The sequence below is a fragment of the Rhincodon typus genome, chromosome 25, assembly GCF_021869965.1.
Source record: "Rhincodon typus isolate 14 chromosome 25, sRhiTyp1.1, whole genome shotgun sequence".
NCBI classification, from domain to species: Eukaryota; Metazoa; Chordata; class Chondrichthyes; order Orectolobiformes; family Rhincodontidae; genus Rhincodon; species Rhincodon typus.
This window is the reverse complement of record NC_063356.1, coordinates 6,206,528-6,213,876: the sequence shown is the minus strand read 5'-3', so window position 1 is coordinate 6,213,876 and position 7,349 is coordinate 6,206,528.

Sequence of the window (7,349 nt, the reverse complement as noted above, 5' to 3'; positions counted from 1 at the left end):
TTGCCAGCAACTTTGTTTTTGTCCATGCTTTAAACGTTGCACATGTGCCTGCTTCCACCACCTCCACTGGCAGTGTGTGCCAGACACCCACCACCCTCTGGGTGAAAAATTTTCACCACACTTCTCTAAACTTTCCCCCTCTCACCTTGAACCTGTGCCCTCTTGTGGTTGACCTTTCCAATGTGGGAAGAAGCCTCTGACTATCCATCCTATCTATGCCTCTCATAATTTTACAGACCTCTGTCAGGTCCCTTCTCAGCCTCTGTCTTTCCAGTGAAAACAATCCAAGTTTATCCAACCTCTCCTCATAACTAAAACCCTCCAGACCAGGCAACATCCTGGTAAACCCTCTCTGCACCCTCTCCAAAGCATCCACGTCCTTCTGGTAGTGTAGTGGCCAGAACTGCATGTAATATTCTAAATATGGCCTAACCAAAGTTTTGTGCAGCTGAACTAAAGCTCTTTACATAGGGAGTAGTTATTTGGAATATGGAACTCTCTACTACAGAAAGTTGTGGAGGCAAAAAATCTTAGTTTCTTTCATAAGGAAACTGGATGAATATATGAGAGAAAACTGAATAGAAAGATATGCTGAATTGTAGCAGATTGAATAGAGATCTTGCATGTTGTATAAAAGCCACAGTGGTCTCACTGAACTGAATGGTCTCTAAATGTAGATAACACAGTGTGGAGCTGGAGGAACACAACAGGCCAGGCAGCATCAGCGGAGCAGGGAAGTTGGCGTTTCAGGTTGGGACTCTTTTTCTAAAGAAGGGACATCAATTGCTGCCCATCCCTATCTGTCCAGAGGCAGTTGAGAGTGAGCCACGTTGCTGTGGTTCTGGAGTCACATGTAGGCAATTTCCTTCCATAAAGACAATAGAAATGAATATAGAAAAAATGCACCTGGGAGATTATTTAACTTCCTTGCAGGAATGTGCAGTTTTCCACAAGATGTACAGTGCTAGGAAGGTATCTCTGCAACCTGCTGCAAGAAGCATCCCCATAGTTAGTTAGAGCATTTCTTAATCTGCTACACTCGACAGAATTTGAGCACAATCTATATATCCTCCCCTTGCAGTTGAGCCCTCTACCCCCCAGTATCATTTAATGATTAAAAGCAAATGCTGGAAGTCTGAAATAAAACAGAAAGTGCTGGAGAAATTCAGCAGGTCTGGTAGCAGCGGTGGTGAGAGAAATAATGTTTCCAGTCCAATATGACTCTTCTTTGGAATGAGAAAAAGACTTGCTTTTGAAGAAGAGTCATATGAGACTAAAATATTAAGTCAGGTTCTCTCTCCGCAATTGCTGACAGACTTGCTGAGTTTCTCTAGCACTTTCAGTTTTAATTTCACTCTAAGATGATGAAAAGATTACTAGAGAGAACCTATTCCCTCTGGTGGAAAGGGGCTCAAATAATGAGGAATAACCTAAAATTGAAGTTTGTCTGTTTGAGGGAAATGTTAGGAAATACTTCTTCATGGTGGATAAACTGGAAATTTTGAAACTTCTCAGCTCCAAAAAGGTTAGAATCATAGAATCCCCACAGTGTGGAAACAGGCCCTTCGGCCCAATAAGTCCACACTGACCCTCAGACCATCCCACCCAGACCCATCCCCCTATAATCCACCTAATCTACACATCCCTGAACACCACAGGCAATTTTAGCATGGCCAAACCACCGAGCCTGCACATCTTTGGAGTGTGGGAGGAAACTGGAGCACCCAGAGGAAACCCACACAGACACAGGGAGAATGTGCAAACTCCACACAGACAGCTGCCCGAGGGTGGAATCAAAGCTGGGTCTCTGGTGTGGTGAGGCAGCATGCAAACCACTGAGCCACGATTGAAAGTTGGAAAACTGGGATTAGTAGCTTTTTCATAAATAAACACAGACACTGCTGGAGAAACTCAGCACCTGTGCAGAGAGAAACATAGTTGATATTTTGAGTTTGGTATGGCTCCTCTTCGGACCTGAAAGACATTGGACAATTGATTTTTTTCTACTTTTGACAGAAGCAAAGGAGGAGCAAGGGGGCAGATAAAAGGCCTAGTGCAAAAGTTATTAATGGTGGCAAAAGAGAAAAAGAGATGTAAAGCAGGCGAAATTAATGTGTGAAAGAGAGAGAATGTCCTCTCTACTAAGAGCAAAGTAAACAAGGCACAAACAAGACAAGGTGTGGGGGTAGGGGAGAGAGAATGTAAGAAAAGCGGAGAACAGACGTAATGTGGTCTGCATTAACTTTACATTTTACTTATGTAACATTATCTCTGTTTCTCCACAGGCACTAATGAGGTATAGAGCAAGTATTAAGACTAAGAGCGACCATGACCTTATAGAATGGTCAAGCAGGCTCAAAGGCTCAACAGTCCACTCCCACATCTCCATTGCCTGATCTTGTGAGCTGAGGGATGAGTATACTTGTCCATCATGAGTGCTGGCACCAATCAGACAATGAACCAGCCGAAGGTGGTTTTAATGAAATGGCAATTAACCCTCTCAAAGTGGCTAAACCAGTTTATGGAATGAGGTGGATCATAGAATCCCTACAGTGTGGAAACAGACCCTTGGGCCCAACAAGTCCACACCGACCCTCACAGAATCCCACCCAGACCCATCTCCCTAAACTACACATCCCTGAACACAACGGGCAATTTAGCGTGGCCAATCCACCTACACTGCACATCTTTGCACTGTGGGAGGAAACTGAAGCTTCAGCAGTGAGTTAACTGACCTGAGTCCAACTGCTGCGATGAATCTCTGCTTCCCCAGTTCACTGAGGGCACAATCACCAAGAGATTATGGTTCTTGATTCCCACTGAATAACTAATTTTGGAAGCGCAATTGTGTGTGTGCACATTGTAAGGACACGTCAAAATTTCAACATAAGAACATGAGAACTAGGAGCAGGAGTAGGCCATCCTGCCCCTAGACCCTGCCCCGCCATTTAATAAGATCGTGGCCGATCTTTTTGAGACTGAGCTCCACTTACCCGCCCGCACACCAAAACCCTTAATTCCTTTACTGTTCAAAAATTTATCGAGCCTTGCCTTAAAAACATTCAGCGAGGTAGCTTCAACCACTTCACTGGGCAGGGAAATCCACAGATTTCTGGGTGAAGAGGTTCCTCCTGACCTCAGTCCTACATCTGCTTCCCTTTATTTTGAGGCGATGCCCTCTAGTCCTAGTTTCACCTGCTAGTGGAAACAACCTCCCTGCCTCCACCTTATCTATTCCATTCACAATCTTATATGTTTCTATAAGATCTCCCCTCATTCTTCTGAATTCCAATGAGTATAATCCCAGCCTATTCAGTCTCTCTTCATAATCCAACCGTCTCAACTCTGGAATCAATCGAGTGAATCTCGTCTGCACCCCCTCCAGTGCTAGTATATCCCTTCTCAAGTAAGGAGACCAAAACTGCACACAGTACTCCAGGTGTGGCCTCACCAGGACTCTATACAGCTGCAGCATAGCCTCCCCGTTTTTAAACTCCATCCCTCTTGCAATGACAGACAAAATTCCATTTGCCTTTTTAATCACCTGCTGCACCTGCAATCCTACTTTTAGCGATTCATGCACAAGGACACCCAAGTCCCTCTGCACAGCAGCGTGCTATAATTTTTTACCATTTAAAACATAGTCCATTTTCCTGTTATTCCTACCAAAATGGATGACCTCACACTTATCAACATTGTACTCCATCTACCAGACCTTAGCCCACTCACTTAGATTATCTATATCCCTCTGCAGACTTTCAGTGTCTTCTGCACACTTTGCTCTACCACTCACCTCAGTGTCATCTGCAAATTTTGACACACCACACTTAGTCCCCAACTCCAAATCATCTACGTAACTTGTAAACAATTGAGGTTCCAACACTGATCCCTGAGGCACACCACTAGCCACTGACCGCCAACCAGAAAAACACCCATTTACCACTACTCTTTGCTTTCTATGGTCAACCAATCCTCTATCCATGCCAATACATTACCTGTAATACCGTGCAACTTTATCTTATGTAGCAGCCCTTGGTGTGGCACCTTGTCAAATGCCTTCTGGAAATCCAGATACACCACATCCACAGGTTCTCCATTGTCCACCATACAAGTAATGTCCTCAAAGAATTCCACCAAATTAGTTAAACATGACCTACCCTTCATGAACCCATGCTGGGTGTTCCCAATGGGAGAATTTGTATCCAGATGTCTTGCTATTTCTTCCTTAATGATAAATTCAAGCATTTTCCCCACTACCAAAGTTAAGCTAACTGGCCTATAGTTACCTGATTTTTGTCTACTTCCTTTTTTAAACAGTGGAGTCACATTGGCTCTTTTCCAATCTGCGGGAACCACCCCAGAGTCCAGTGAATTTTGGTACATAATTACTAGTGCATTTGCTATTTCCCCCATCACCTCTTCTACTACCCTGGGATGCATTTCATTGGGGCCAGGAGACTTGTCTACCTTTAGCCCCATTAGCTTGTCCAGCACTGCCTCCTTAGTGATAATGATAGTTTCTAAGTCCTCATCTGCTATAACCTTCTTGCCATCAGTTTTCGGCATGTTATTTGTGTCTTCCACTGTGAAGACTGACACAAAATAACTGTTTAATATCTCGGCTATTTCCTCATTCCCAGTTATTAAATTGGCCTTCTCATCCTCTCAAGGACCAATGTTTACCTTTGCCATACTTTTACGATTTACATATTTATAGAAACTTTTGCTGCCTGTTTTTATATTCTGAGCTAGTTTACTCTCATAATCTATCTTACTTTTCTTTATAACTTTTTTGTGGCTTTTGGTTGGCCTTTAAAGATTTCCCAGTCTACTAGTTTCCCACTAATCTTTGCTTTTTTGTATGCATTTTTTTTAATCTGATATGTTCCTTTAGTTCCTTAGACATCCATGGTTGACTATTTCTTTTCCTACAGTTCTTCCTTATCACTGGAATATATTTCTGCTGAGCACTGTGAAAAATCGTTTTGAAAGCCTCCACTGTTCCTCAATTGACCCACCATAAAGTTTTTGCTCCCATTCTACCTTAGCTAAGTCCTCCCTCATCCCATCATAGTCTCCTTTGTTTAAGCACCGGACATTGGTACTGGATTTAACCTTTTCATGCTCCATCTGTATTTTAAATTCGACCATACTGTGATTGCTCCTTCCGAGAGGATCCCTAACTGTGAGATCATTAACTATTCCTGCCTCATTACACAGGACTAGATCTAGGATAGCTTGTTCCCTCATAGGTTCCATTACATATTGTTCAAGAAAATTATCGCGGATACATTCTATGTACCCCTCCTCAAGGCTGCCATGACCAATCGATATGTAGATTAAAATCCCCCATGATAATTGCTGTACCATTTTTACATGCATTCGCTATTTCTATGTTTATTGCCCGCCCCACCACCATGTCATTATTCGGTGGCCTATAGACCACACCTATCAATGACTTCTTCTCCCTGCTATTCCTAATTTCCACCTAAATGGATTCAACCTTTTGTTCAGCAGAACCTATATCATCTCTCACTACTGCCCTGATATCATCCTTAAAAATCAGAGCAACACCACCTCCCTTACTTTCCTGTCTGTCCTTCCGTACAGTTTGATACCCCTGGATATTTAACTCCCAGTCATGACCATCCTGCAACCATGTCTCTGTAATGGCCACTAAATCATACCCATTTGCCATGATTTGCGCCGTCAACTCATCCACCTTGTTTCGAACGCTCCGAGTGATGATGCTATTCCCACGTTTGATTATTTTAGCGTCACTCTTTGACTTAAGCATGCTGGATAATTGGCCATTTTACGCGAATGACAAGAACAATCATCGCATTCAATGCTCTCTGGGGACAAGGAGAGAAATCAATGGAAGAATTAAACAACAAGAACCTGATTTTAGACAGCAATTTTAACAGCGCAATCTGTTCCAAGAATACATTTTCATTTTGAAGCGATTAAGGGTTATTAGGAGAATTGCCCGAAGGTAGGTCAATGTAGTTAGTTTTAAGGAGCGTCTTAAAGGAGGAATAAGAGGCAGTGAGGTGGAAAAGTTCTGGGAAGGAATTCCAGGCAGATGAAATGGTGAGCGTTGGGGTGGGGGAGGGGAGGGCATGTTCAAAAAGCCAGAATTTATGGAACACAGAGATTTCAGAAGGTTGTTGGACTGCAGGAGGTTGCAAAGAAATACGGCAATGGGAGTGCATGGCTTTGAGACAATGGAGGGATTTTAACAGAAGAAGAAATTCATAACCATGTGCGAAGTATAGATTATTGAGAAAATGTGAGCTGGCTTATTCCATTATTGTTATGGAGGTAGCTGTTGGGCTTGGCTTACAGGGTTGCAATCTCATTTCTCATCCAAATGATTGTTAGTTCATGCTCCACTCTAGGGACCATTCTGATTTGCAAGTTTAACGTAGTAATAAGGTGTGATATTTTGGACAAGGTATGAAATTAAGGACATCACTCTGCATATTCGGGTGTACTAAATGATTGCAGTAAAAACTGAAGGGGAATGTTGGAATTCTTCCTGGTGAGCTAGCCAATATTTATCCTTTGATATCATGGCAACAGATGATCTGATTATTAACCTCATTGCTTTTGTGGGAGCTGCTGTGCAGAAATTGGGTGTCATCTTATCTACAGTATAACAGTACGTCCTTGGGGGGGAGACAACAGCCTAGCGATATTATCGCGGGACAATTAATCCAAAGCCCCAAGAAATATTCTCGGAACCCGGTTCTGAATCCCACCACAGTAGATGGTGAAATCTGAATTCAATAAAAATCTGGAATTAAGAATCTAATGATGACCACGAGGCCATTGTCAATTGTTGGGAAAACCTGTCTGGTTCACTAATGTCCTTCAGGAGAGGAAGTTTGACATCCTTACCTGGTCTAGCCTACATATGACTCCAGACCCACGTAACTCCCCTCTGGCCAATTAAGGATGGGCAATAAATGCTGCGTTTGCCTGATCCCATGAATGAATAAAACTAAAGTACATTAATGGCTGGGATACACTTTAGGACATCTTGAGATTGTGAAATAATGTTCTTTTCTAACTTCCCTCTCATTACTTCATAGCAAGCAATGAATTACTGATTTGATTCCTCGCTTTTTTTTTGAGGTGTGCATGTCTAACCGGTCAACCATTTCAGGATTTAACTATCAAAAATCATTCCCTAAATTTGTGTTAATCTCTTTCCAGAATGATCTGCTGAGTAGAAAATTAACTAGCAAACTCTGTTATTGTCTCAATAGGTAAATGGTTTGGTAATTGAGACACAGGGACTAACAATATTCTCATTAGTAATCTCTAAGCCAGGAACAAGTGTG